Genomic DNA, 14,244 nt, shown 5'->3' on the forward strand with positions numbered 1-14,244 from the left:
TGATCTATATACAGAGAATTTACCCGATTGCTGATTTCAGTAGCAGCTCACCTTTAGAGCACTCTAAAAGGCCCAAGTTAAATGGAATAGAATTAACTGTTCAGTGGCTACCTTTGCATTGGCTGCCCCTCCTCCCTTCTGCATCCCAGCTTCTCTGGCTTCCTTCAAGACTTGGTCCAAATCCGATACTAGGCCTTTCCCTCTCCTCTGAATCTCTTCTATGTCCCCAGTTGTTGGCATGTTGTCTCTCCTGTTAGAAGGGAAGCTCCTTGAGGGGAGGACTCTGTACTTGCCTTCCTTTTTATCTCAGCACTTAGCACACTGTTTGGTACAAAGAGTCAGGGCTTAAGAAGTGCTCTTTGACTGACTGACTGAACAGAAGCATCCTAACCTTGAAATGACCAAAAAGGAATTCATTATATTTTTGCCCAAACCCATCCCTCCCTTTGAACTTCCCTTCCTGCTTAGGAGAGTCCCATCACTCAGATTCACAGGATTTCTTGCCCTGCTACTTCTTGCCTCTCTCACAATGTCTACATCCAATGGGTTGCTGAATCTTCCCTCCACAGCCCATCTCGGCCTGCCCTGTCCCTTCTCAGCCTCCCCTCAAGTCCAGGCTCTCCTCATCCATCCCTGCAATATCAGAGTGCTCTGCTCACCTCAAGGCTTTTTGCTTTCCCAGCCATTCTCCATACATCTGTCAAAGTGATACTCCCCAAACAGAGTCAATCATATTATTAGCCTACTAAAAAGGAACCCAAAGAAAAAGTTTGAACCACCCAGTTGGGACCTTTCCCATTATTCCCCTTTGAGCACTTGGGTCCAGGTAAAGTAGCAGCCGGGTCACTGCTCTGCCGTCTTCTGCCTTAGGATGCTGGGCCTGCCAAGCACCTCATCAGTTCTTTGGCGGAGTCTCCTTTGATTCCCTCAAAGTGCAGCTCATATGCTTTCTCTTAAATGAGGCCTTTTCTCATCCACTTAGCTGGTAGTACTCTTTCCTTCTTAAAATTATATTTACTTGCATGGACCTGACCTAGGATCAAATCCTGCCTGGGATACTAGTTGTGTGTCCCTGGGCAAGTCACTTAACCTCTGTCTGCCTCCATAAAATGGAAATAATTTAGCAGTTATATCACAAGGGTTGTTGTAAGAATAAGATGAGGCAACATAGCTCTTATTATCTGTTAGCATTGTCCTTTATCTTTCTTTGTACTGCTGGCACTTGGCACAATGCCCGGTATAGAGTAAGCGCTTAAGACATGCTGTCCACCCGTGGCATGGAAGCTCTTTGGGGGTGGGGAGACAATACAAGGAAAGGCAAGGAGTAAGAAAAGACTGGCCCAGCAGAGGGAACAAGGCACCCTGGGTGGGATGCGATGAGGCCAGAAAAGAAGGCTCAAGGGGGCCTTCAGTCCCAGAAGACGGAGCTTATAGTTCATTCAGCTGGCAATAGGGAATGAGCGAAAGTTTCTGAGCAGAGAAACAACGTGACCCAAACGGTGCCTAACACTGCAGGAGGCGAGAAGCAGGCAGGAGGGTACAACAATCTGGGATGGAGAGAATGAGGCCCTGAACCAGGTGTGCACGACGAGGATGGAGAGGGAAGGGCAGAGGCCCGACACACTGTGCAGGCAGACTTGGTGAGTGATTAAGCTGGGGCGATGGCGGACACGTCCCGAAGACTCTGGTTTAGAGCTTACCTGATGCGGAGGCGAAAGGGAGGGAAAGAGGAACCTCAAGTCCCAGGAGGATCATGGGAAATGGGAGAACTAGGAGGAGTAGTTGAACAAGTCGCAGCATGGAATTCTGGGGAGGCCATGCTGACTGTGCAGGGCCTGAATCCCATCAGAGGGCTCAAAGGCTTTCGCTCCAGTCTCAGGGGCCCAGGAACCAGCCTGCACAGCTGGGCACGGCTCTGGCTGCTTAGCTGCAGCCCCACAGGCTGACCCCAAGGGGCCGGGAGAAGCAGGTACACCCCGGCCAGGGCGGAGTCCTGGATGCAGAGAGGGGCCTTGGGCCCTCTGGCACAGCCACTTCATTATAAAGATGAACTGAGCCCCGCCCGATAGGTGACTTGTCCAAAGTCACACGGCCAAGTGTGGGAGGAGGGATTGGGACCAGGCCTCATCCTCCTGGTGGCTGTGGGCTCATGATTCATTTCTGGTGTTTGGGAAGTTCCCAATAACTCTTCAAAGGGATGCTCTGGTGATGTCATAGCCGTTGTGCTTCTGCTGCCCTCTACTGGGCAGAAGGACAAACGACAACTTCGTGGGGCTGGACTGGAGGGCCTGTTCACCAGGGCACACTGATTCCGACACGGCACTGGTCTCCAAAGGAGTGTCAGAAGCTGGGAGCTGGTTATTCCTGGGGACAGGGAGGCCTCTGAATAGTATTTAATAGTATGGCAGGACTGACAAGGATCAGAGATGTGGGTGCCTAAGAAATCACTTAGTCCAATGCTCCCATTTTACAAATGAGAAAACCAAGGCCCAGAGAGAGTTTGGGACAGTCTGTATCACAACACTAGTAAGCTGTAAAAAGTCAGAATTCAAACTGGGCCTTTTTGGCTCACACTACAGCCCCAGGCCTCAGGCACTTTGGTCTCTCTCAGAGTTCCTCCCATGGCTCCATGTTGGGGAAGGCACAGCCAGCCATCCTTCAGCCTTAGGCACCCTTTTAGGGGGTATCTTCCCTCATTAGAATGTAAACTCCTAAAGTGCAGGTACTATCTTTCTTTTGCCTCTAGCAATATCCCCAACACTTAGCCTACTGCCTGGTATGCAGTAGGTGCTGAATAGATGCTTGTTGAATGACTAAACCAAGCTGTCTTCACAAATTACAAATATTAAATGAGATCATGAATATAAAAACCCTTTCTAAGCTGGAAAACCTCCATAAATATGTGGTGCTGGTACTATCATCATCAGCCTACAAATGCAGGCTGATTTTTATTTTTTATTAAGGAAAAATATTTTCTTCCATAGAAGAGAAGGGAAATTGATTTCTCTTTTGATTCTGCAAGGAATTAAAATATAAAAAAAAGACAAAAAGTTTAGATAGTTTGAAGGAATTTGGCAAAAATTTCCTTCAAAAGGATCAGATTAAGAAAGCTTCTGCCCCAATCTCTTTCTCCTTTCACTCATAATCTTCACTTGCTACAGTGGCTTGTAAACTTCTGTGTTTATTACTCCTGGGGGAACACCTGGTGGTTCTGGGAACAAGGCAAGGAGAGGGAGGGAAGTGGGCTTCCCCCCTCACTTGCACAGCATGAAAGACATTCATTCTTAAGTATGGAAACAGATGGATTTTGGGAGGCAGACTAGATGAGAATATGGCCACAGGCCTATGGAAAATAAGACTGAAGATGAGCAAAAACAAAACAAAACAAAAAACCAACAAAAAACCCCAAGACTCCACCTGGTAGTTGAACTATAACAAAAACCCTACTGGAAATCCGCAGGAGGCAGACACATGAAGAGTCTGTTGATTCAAGGCTGTTGACTATTTAGGGAGTTAGGTAGTTAGTGAATCATTTATAGATTATAGATAGAGTAGGTTAGAGTAGGCCTGGTGTTTGACAGGCAAGAAGAAACTGTCCTCAGAAGAAGTTAGAAGTGGGTTATTGGAAATTTTAGATAGTATTAGGAAATTTAGATATAGTCATAGGGCATAAGAATAATAATCTCTCTTTCCTCTTTTCTATTTTCTATCTGTACTTCTTTCTTTTCTTTTTTTTTAAACCCTTACCTTCCATCTTAGAATCAATACTGGGTTTTGGTTCTAAGGCAGAAGAGTGGTAAGGGTAGGCAATGCGAATTAAGTTACTTGCCCAGGGTTACATAGTTAGGAAGTGTCTGAAGCCAGATTTGAACCCAGGACCTCCCATCTCTGGGCCTGACTCTCAATCCACTGAGCCACCCAGCTCCCCTTTCCCCCTCCCATCTGTACTTCTTTCAAATTAAACTGAGTGTTTTTATTCAACTGCTTTCCTCACTTTTGTCAAACTCCTACTTTTAACCCTTATAATCCTGGTGAGCCAGCTAGGAGTTTGATTAACCTGTTAATCTTCTGTTCCTCACTTCCTACTATACTATCCCTACTTTCCAAGAAGAGGCAAAAAGTAGAAGTATAGGAAAATTTAGGCAATTAAATATGGTGCTAGAGATCAGGCACAAGAGGTAAAGGAGGTTCCAGTCTATCTCAAATAACTCCCATTCCCTGAATGCTTTACTTAGCTGTTATAGCTCACAATTTTAGATTGTCTCAGGTTATTATTATTTCTGGGATTATTTGTTCTGACAGGATTACTTCAAATATATCAAATAACTTGCCTAGTTCTCTCTAAGAAGAAACAACGGAAGGATAGCTTAATGGAGACTCAAATTGCATATCCTGAAGATTGTATCTCTAAAATGGCCAAAACTATTTCTCAACTGACTGAAACTATCTCTCACTCTAACCAAACCATCTTTCTTTCTGTTCCTACTCCTCCTCCTTTCACCAACTCCATAGCAGCTCAAGCAAAAACCCAAGAGAAAGAAACAAGAAATAATTAAAAGTATAGGCCTATTCCCCTTAAGAGAAGTACCAACCTTTAATCCCAAAGAAGAGTTAATTACCATAAGATATCAAAGTCCAATTATCCCTCAGGATATTGAAGGATTTAGGCGGAGCACACCTTCTTTTGAAGATGAGTCCATAGCTATTATCAAAAGTCTGAAAAGCATATGCCAACAATTTGATCCAACCAACCTGGATTGATTTTGAACATTTGTTAGACAAGTTGTTAACAAAAAGGGAGAAAGATAAGGTTATCACAGTTACTAATGAGGCTTGGGGAAGAGGAGCAGTTCATTGGCCACTAAAAGACCCTAAATGGGATTTTAACAATGAATCTGATTACACCAGATTGTGTCAAGCTAGGAAGTCAGTACTCAAATCAATGTAAGTATGTTCTGACAGATCGGATAACTAGACAAAATTTGAAAAACTCAAACAAGAGATTGGAGAAAATCCTTCACAGCTCATGGACAGACTTATAGAACTAGGAAGAAGATATGTAGACCTAGATTTGATCAGAGAAAGGGATATTAGACAATTGAGAAGGCAGTTTGTGAAAAATTGTTGTAGGGTGGTCAAAGACTATTTCAAAACCAGCTGTCCTAACTGGCCAAATATGGATCTTGATGAATTAAGGGAAGTGGCAGTATATATGTATAATAGACATGAAAAGAAAGATGATGATAATAGTGACTTAGTGGAGGCATTAAGAAAGGAGAAAAAAGTCTTAAAGGGAAAACTTGAAAAAAAGAGATACAAATTATGGGGTAGCTATGGCTCTTTTGCAAGAATCTTTAAACCAAAGACCAATGTGTTACTTATGCAAAAAAAGGGGACATCTAATGTCAAATTGCAAAAGCTGGACTCAAATATTCAATAATTTTAGAAATAATGTTGGAAACTTTAGGAACAACTATTCTAGGAATAACAATTATTTTAGAAATAATAGCAACAGAAAATTACAGAAATAACAATTATAGAAATTATGGAAATGATAGAACCAATAATCAAAATGAGGTAAATGACATATTACAATACATCCAAAAAACAGCCAAAATGTAAATCCTCCTCAACAAGTGGAATCTCAGAGAGGTGCACATGGACCTTTATGAAAGTCTGAGAGGGGAGAAAAGACTCTGCAATCAAAGATTGAAAAATTTGATTTTCCAGACACCAATATACTTACACCAGTCATCCCAGTCCATTCTACCCCAGATAGCAATGAATCACATGTGACATTGAAAGTAGGAAATATGTTATACAATTGTCTTCTAGATACGGGGGCATCAAGATCTGTGCTGATGAGTATACCTAATTCTAATTGTAATTCTATTGCTCTATCAATGCTGTGGAAGTGTCAGGAATACCTCTGAAAGTTCCAAAGCTTTCACCATGAATGGTGTCTGTGGGAACTTTTTCTGTGGAACATTCATTCCTCCTCATGCCTAACTTCCCTATGAATTTATTGGGGAGAGATCTTTTGTGTAAATTAAGAGCCATGATAATATGTACTCAAGATGGTGATATTACATTAGAACTACCTGAAGAATCTCTAAATTTGTTCCCTGTACTCTTTCTAGATAGTCAGAAGATGGGTAAAACTCCCAGCTTTGAAATACCAACAGATATACCTGAATCTCTCTGGGCTACATCTTCAGATGTAGGCCTACTTAAATCAGCTGTTCTGGTTCAAATGAGAAAATAAGGTGAACCACTTGGTTTAGAGGCAGAACACCTAGCAGCACTTAATTAAAACAGGCTACCCTGTCTGCCCCTGCTCTAGGCATCCCAGATTACAATAAACCATTTACTCTACATGTATATGAACAGAGAGGAGTAGCTTCAGGTGTTTTAATTCAAGCTTTAGGACCTGTTCAACATCCAATTGCATATTATTTGGCTCAACTAGACCCAATAGCTTCAGAAGCACCATCATGTCTTAGAGGCATAGCTGCAACAGCTTTGCTAGTAACAAAATCTGTGGATATAGTAACTAACGATAATGTCTCCTCATGAAGTTGAAGCATTATTGCTAAAGTACAGAACACAGGCATTCTCTGACCAAAGACTTACAAGATATGAAATAACTTTATTAGGCAATGAAAACATCACTTTAAAATGCTACACAACACTCACCCCTGCCACCTTGCTTCCAGATTTACCAATCACAGGAGAACCATTGCATAGTTGCAAATCATTAGTGTCCATGGCAGAAAAACCTCCTGATATCTCCTGGACACTCCTTTGGAAAATGCAGATCTAGTTTTGTTTACAGATAGTTCTTCCTTTATGAGGTATGGTATACATTATAGTAAAGCACCTGTAGTCACAGAATTTGCCACTCTGTGGTCAGTTTCATCAAATATAAGTGCTGAAGGTACAGAATTAATAGCTTTGAAACTGTTATACAGGGTGGTATGGTGCTTCTGTAGGATGGGCCTGATGAAGGTGGCCCAAGATCCTAGATGGTATGTGGATCTAAGCTGAGTAAGGAGAGGAATGCCTGTATAACTACCAAGGTATTGCTGGTAACCACCAGGGCTTATAAATGTTCAGCTCAGCTAAGCACTTGACCCCACTAACAGTGCCCAATCCAAAGTGAATAAGTGAGAAGCTATATATTGATCCACAGTTTCTCTGGTTACTTAGCTTGGGGTTGCGTTGATGGATAAGGTTTATGATAAGGATAATAACTGATAAGGTTGGATTAATGTGGTTGACTGCGATTTACACTACTCTTTCCTTCCCCCTTAGAGGTATCTATTAGGTTGTCCTTTGAATTAACACCAGTCTTTGCTTAACTTTGTTTAAGGCTTTAATACTACTAAACTCAAAGGGGTAGGATTCAGGATAAGGAGAGTGGTGTTGGGGATGGCTATGCTAATCTAATGGGGGCTGGAGTGGTTCTTCTCCCTCACAGACCCTGGTCAGGCCCAGCCATGGCCTAGACCAGGTAAGAGGAGGACTTCTTTTTGGTAGATATTTGATGTATATCTCTCAGTCCTAATCAGCAATAAGTGAATTGATTACTTGAGGCAATAAGGTACAGATGCTATAGTGAAGCGTCTATAGGCCTACTCACCCTCACCACCTGTGAGCCCTTCTCAAAATGAGACCCTGAAGTCTTCTGCCCCTGGGATTTTATAGTGGTGGTAGCAACTGTCTTTTGCCATTGGCTCATGCCATCTGGGTATTTTCTAAATTCTATAACTGACTATCTGTCACTCAAGTTGGTCTCCATCTTCTTCCCAGAAGTTGCCTATTACAAAACATGCCTGTGTAATCATAAGAGACAAGAAAGCAACAATCTATACTGACTCGAGATATGCCTTTGAAATATGTCATGCTGTTGGTATGCTTTGGCTTCAAAGGGGATTTTTAACATCAGCTGGCAAAAGTATTGCAAATGATAAAACCATCAATGAGGTTCTCTCTGCTTTCCAACTACCCGAAACCCTCGTTGTTAAACATTGTTCTGCCCATACAGGTGGAACTGACCCTGTCTCTAGAGGAACCTCCCCCCCCCCCCACCCCCCTGGCAGATGTTGCTGCAAATCTCACTGCTATAGAAGGCTCTGAATTAATCTTAAATTTGGCAACTATCAAAGACTCAGATTTATCCCTTTCCTATAATGAAAAAGAAATAAAAAATGGAAACAAAACTTCATGGCAAAACAGATTAATGGAGTATGGGTGGCATCTGAAGGAAAACTCAGAACTTTTTTATCATCAACTCTTATCAATTCATCCATAAAACCAGTCATTTTGGAACCCAAGGCATTTTAGACTCTGTGAAAAAAGAGTCTATGAAAAAGAGTTATGCCCCTGGCATAACTAACATTGCCTCTAAAGTGTGGGCAGCTTGTTCCACCTGCCAAGCATATAACCAACGTGTCTTTCGTGGAAAAGCTTTTGGTGGACATCCTTTGGCTTACACACCTTTTGAACATCTGAAAGTAGATTTCATTACACTGCCAAAGCCTGGATATTACAATTTTTGTTTAGTTATAGATCAGCTACCAGATGGCTGGAAGCATTTCCAAACTCTAGGGCAGGGGTCAGCAACCTTTTTGGATGTGAGAGCCATAAACGCCACATTTTTTAAAATGTAATTTCATGAGAGCCTTACAGTGCTCACAGTGTGTGCTCCTGTAACAGTGCGCGCTCCTGTAACAGCACTTGAAAAAAAAAACTGACTTTATGGCTCCTGCAGAAAGAGCCATATCTGGCCCTCAAAGGAGCCAGATATGGCTAGAGAGCCATATGTTGCCGACCCCTGCTCTAGAGCAACAGCAGCTCTTGTTACCAAAGTGCTTTTAAGAGAAATCATACCTCATTTTGGCCTGCTGGTACAGATTGATTCAAACAGAGGAACTCATTTTACTGATTCAGTTTTATCACAAATTTACTCATGTTTAGGAATAACATTGAAGTTTCATGTACCATACCACCCCCAAAGCTCAGGGTAAGTTGAAAGAATGAATAGAGAATTAAAAACTATGATTGGAAAATTATGCACTGAGACTCATTTGAAATGGCCTGAAGCTCTCCCTCTAGTGCTATTCTACCTTTGAAGCAGGCTAAGGGGAGATTTACACATCTCACCATTTGAGATGCTATTTGGTCATCCACCAATGCATACTCAACCATTTAACCCTGTGTATACATCATTGTTAGGAAGAGATACTTCTATTGCCTCATATATACAAGATCTGCAAATCAAAATATGAGAACTTCAGGAATCTAGAGATGTGGTGCAAGCTGGACCTATAGATTTTTCTCTTCATGATTTAAATCCAGGAGATAAGATATATGTAAAGAACTTCCAGCACACAGGAGCAATTCAGCTGGCCTGGGAAGGTCCATTCCAAGTACTGTTAACTACTCCAACAGCAATAAAAATTGGAGAAAAGACATCATGGATCCATTGCTCTCATGTGAAAAGCGTATCTTCCAACAGAAATGATTGACTGCATGCATCAATGACATTGAACACCGGAACTTAAATTTTTTCAATAGAATGTTTGATTTTGAAATAGAATAAGTAATAGACAATAGGTAAATATATAATTTATATTATATTATAGAATTTCTGTTTAGAAATTAATATACTTTTATAGGATTATAGAAAAAGTTAAAATAACTGAATGATAGGTAAATGATAAAGTGTACAAGGTGTTATAAATGTTGGTCAACACCCACTGGAGGTATATTGTATTTATATAATATTCTTGTACATATATGTATATATATGTAATATATTATTTATATAATGTTCTTGTATATTTTTTGTACATAATAATTGTAAGCTGAATTTGGATTAGTATCTTTAGGTTCTTATTTCTGTATAGTCAGGACTGTATTTTTTGTAACTGTAATTAGAATTTTGCAACTGTAATTATTTGTAATTATTTGTAATTTGAGACTTTTAAATACCAAGATTTGTTTTTCTTTCTTCCTTCCTTCCTTCCTTCCTTCCTTCCTTCCTTCCTTCCTTCCTTCCTTCCTTCCTTCCTTCCTTTCTTTCTTTCTTTCTTTCTTTCTTTCTTTCTTTCTTTCTTTCTTTCTTTCTTTCTTTCTTTCTTTCTTTCTTTCTTTCTTTCTTTCTTTCTTTCTTTCTTTCTTTCTTTCTTTCTTTCTTTCTTTCTTTCTTTCTCTATTTACTTCTCCCTGTTTTTCATAATAGTATAGTTTTCTATTAGAAAGAATAGTATAGGCAACTTTGACTACGATTATAAGTATAAGATAGTTATGTTTGAAAGATGCATTGGGAAGACTAGTCTCCCAAAGGATCTTAGGGGGAATATGTTAAAGGGATTTTCTTAATCTCTCCCTCTGTCTCCTTAAGAGGCAAGAGAGCAGGGGTTTTAAGCAGATCAGAACTGACAGGAGTCAGTGAGTAAGAGCTGAAGATTCGGTTACCAGGGAGACCAGGAAGAGAAAAGGAAGCAGCTCAGACAGGGGCTTTTGCCTCTGGTTCTCAAGAGAGGAGGAGGTCTGTCATGAGGCAAGGGATACTGGCAGTTGGGTAATAGAAACTGATTGAAGGAGTAGGTGGTGGCTGTCGATTATTTAGGGAGTTAGGGAGTTAATCATTTATAGATAGAGTAGGTTAGAATAGGCCTGGTGTTTGCCAGACAAGAAGAAACTCTCCTCAGATGACAGTTAGAGGTAGGTTATTAGAAATTTTAGATAGTGTTAGGAAATTTAGGTATAGTCATAGGGCATAAGAATAATAATCTCTTTCCTCTTTTCTATCTGTACTTCTTTCAGATTAAACTAAGTGTTTTTATTCAACTATTCTCCTCATTTTGTTGAATTCCTACTTTTAATTCTTACACTCTGGTTCTAAATAGGTTTGAATTCTCTATTGAAAAACTGTCTTTATATTCTCTGAATATTTATCAACTGTGGAATAGCTCATATTCTTATAAATGTAACAAAGTTCTCTATATAATGGAGATATGAGATTTCCATCAAGAAACAGTCTATAAAAATTTCCCTCTAATTTTCTACTTTTCCTTATAATCTTGGCTACATTAGTTTTACTTGTACAACACCTTTTTAGTTTAATATAATCAAAATTATCCATTTTACATCCAACAATGCTCTCCATCTCTTGTTGGTTCATAAATTAATCTCTTTTCCATAAATCTGATAGGTAATATGTTCCTTGTTCTTCTAATTTGCTTATGATATCTGTTTTTAGATCATGTATCCATTTTGATCTTACCTTGATTGTTTTTTCAGTTATTTTATTTCCCCAATTACATGTAATAACAATTTTCAACATATGCTTTCCGAAATTATATGATCTAAACTGTCTCATTCCTGCCTTTCTTTCCCCAATCCCAGAGGTGATAAGCAATTTGATAAGGATTTTACATGTATCATCATGCCAAACATACTTCTATTGGTCATTGTTCTATGAGAATACTCATATAAAACCCAACCCCCCAAATAAAAACACAAACTATAGTGAAACATAGCTTTCATCTACATTCTTACTCCATCAGTTCTTTCTCTAGAGGTGGCTATCATTCTTTGTCCCAAGCCCTTCAGAATCATCCTGGATCATTGTATTGTTAAGAATAGTTAAGTCTTTCTTTCGCAGATGATCACCGTACGATATAGCTGTTACTATTCTGCTTATTTTCCTCTGCATCAGTTCATGTAGGTCTTTTCAGCTTTTTTGGAAATCATCCTGTTCATCATTCCTTAGAGCACAGTATATTCCATCACCACTATATACTACCAATTTATTCAGCTATTCCCCAATTGATGGATAACCCCTCAATTTCAATTCTTCACCACTACAAAAAGTTGCTATAAATATTTTTGCTCCACCTCCTCCTTTTTTTTTTTAATCTCTTTGGGATATAGACCTAGGAGTGGTATTTTAGGATCAAAGAATATGCACAGTTTTATAGTCATTTGGGCATAGTTCCAAATTGCTGTCCAGAATGGTGGGATCAGTTCACAGCTCCACCAACAATGTATTAGTGTCCCAATTTTACCACATCCTCTCCAACATTTATCGTTTTCTTTTATCATCATATTAGCCAATTGGAAAGGTGTGAGGTGGTACCTCAGAGTTGTTTTAATTTGTATTTCTCCAATCAAGAGTGATTTAAAACATTTTTTCATGACTATTGATAGCTTTGATTTCTTCATCTGAAAACTGCTTATTCATATTCTTTGACCATTTTTCAATTGGAGAATGACTTATATTCTTATAAATTTGACTAAGTTCTTTATATATTTGAGAAATAAGTTTATCAGAGAAATTTGCTGTAAAAATTTCCTGCAGTTAGTTGTTTCCCTTCTAATCTTAGTTACATTGTTTTTTTTGTACAAACCCTTTTAATATAATAAAAATTATTCATTTTGCATGTTATAATGATTTCTATCTCTTGGTCATTGTGTCTTCCCTTCTCAATAGATCTGACAGGTAAACTACTCTATGTTCCCCTAATTTATTTATGGTATCACCCTTTATGTCTAAATCATCTCCCCATTTTGACCTTATCCTGGTAGAGGGTATAAGACATTGATCTATATATACCTAGTTTCTGCCATACTGCTTGCTTTTCTCAAATAGTGAGTTTTTATCCCAAAAGCTGGGCTCTCTCTCTTTCTTTTTAAGCTTTATCTTTATTTTATTCCTTTAACATAGGTTCTTTGGATTCACTGAAAACTAGATTGCTAAGGTAATTTACTCCTGTTCATTGTGTATCTAATCTATTCTGCTGATCTACCATTTTATTTCTTAGCCAGGATCAGATTGTTGTGATGACTATTGCTTTATAATATAGTTTGAGATCTGGTATTGCTGGTCTACCTTCCTTCACATTCCCTCCCCCACCCCATTAATTCTATTGATATTCTTGACCTTTTGTTCTTCCAGATGAATTTTGTTATTTTTTTTCTAGTTCTATAAGATAATCATTTGGTAGTTTGGTATAGCATTGAATAAGTAAATTAATTTAGATAGAATTATGATTTTTATTATATTAGCTCAGCCTACTCATGAGCAATGAATATTTTTCCAATTATTTAGACGACTTTGTGTGAAAAGTGTTTTATAATTGTGTTCATATTATTCCTGTGAGTGTCTTGGCAAGTAGATTCCCAGGGATTTTATAGATGGATAGAGTTATTTTAAATGAATTTCTCTCTATCTCTTGCTGCTGGACTTTGTTGGTAATAGATAGAAATGCTGATGACTTACATGGGTTTATTTTGTATCCTGCAATTCTGCTAAAGTTATTAATTATTTCAACTAGTTTTTAGTTGTATCTATAGGGTTCTCCAAGTATACCATCATAACACCTATAATGATAGTTTAGTTTCTACATTTCCTACTTTAGTTTCTTCAATTTTGTTTTCTTCTCTTATTGTTATAGCATTTCTAGTACAATATTAAATAATAGTGGTGATAAAGGATATCCTTGTTTCATCCCTGACCTTACTGAGAAGGTTTCTAGCTTATCCCTATTGCAGATGTTACTTGCTGATGGTTTTAGATAGATACTACATATTATTTTATAGAAATGTCCATTTATTCCTAAACTTTCTAGTGTATTTTTTTCTTTTAAAAACAGGAATGGATGTTGCATTTTGTCAAAGGCTTTTGTTCTGCCTCTACTGAGATAATCATGCAATTTCTGTTAGTTTTGTTATTGATATGGTTAATTTTGCTGAAAGTTTTCTACTATTAAACCAGCCCTGCATACCTAGTATAAATCCTACTTGATCATATTAAGTGATTCTTGTGATATATTGCTGTAGTTTGCTTGCTAGTATTTTATTTAACATCTTTGCATCTACATTTATTAAGAAAACTGGCCTATAATTTTCTTTCTCTGTTTTTGTCTTTCTGCCTGCATCAGCATCATATTTGTGTCATAAAAAGAAGTAGGTAGGTCTTCCTCTTTGCCTGTTTTCCCAAATATTTTGTAGTGTTGGAATTAATTGTTCTTTAAATATTTGATAGAATTCACTTGTGTTATAGGCAAATTTATAAGATAGAATATAAAGATAGGTAAGATATGTAGAAATGCACAGGCAGCTAGAGGCAAGATCTTGGTTGGCAGACACAGACATTCTATATAAAATGCATCAGGAGCTAGAGTTGGAGTTGGAGTGAACTGTCAAGGCTGGAAGAAGGAGCTTAGCAGCTGT

The 14,244-nt window shown here is 38.7% G+C and overlaps 1 protein-coding gene across 1 annotated transcript in view; it reads right to left on the minus strand.

Moving 5' to 3' along the window:
- Nucleotides 1–14,244, minus strand: part of SBF2 (SET binding factor 2) — a 545,383-nt gene that overhangs the window by 198,258 nt on the left and 332,881 nt on the right. The window lies entirely within an intron of this gene.

The sequence above is a fragment of the Gracilinanus agilis genome, chromosome 6 (assembly GCF_016433145.1).
Source record: "Gracilinanus agilis isolate LMUSP501 chromosome 6, AgileGrace, whole genome shotgun sequence".
NCBI lineage: Eukaryota > Metazoa > Chordata > Mammalia > Didelphimorphia > Didelphidae > Gracilinanus > Gracilinanus agilis.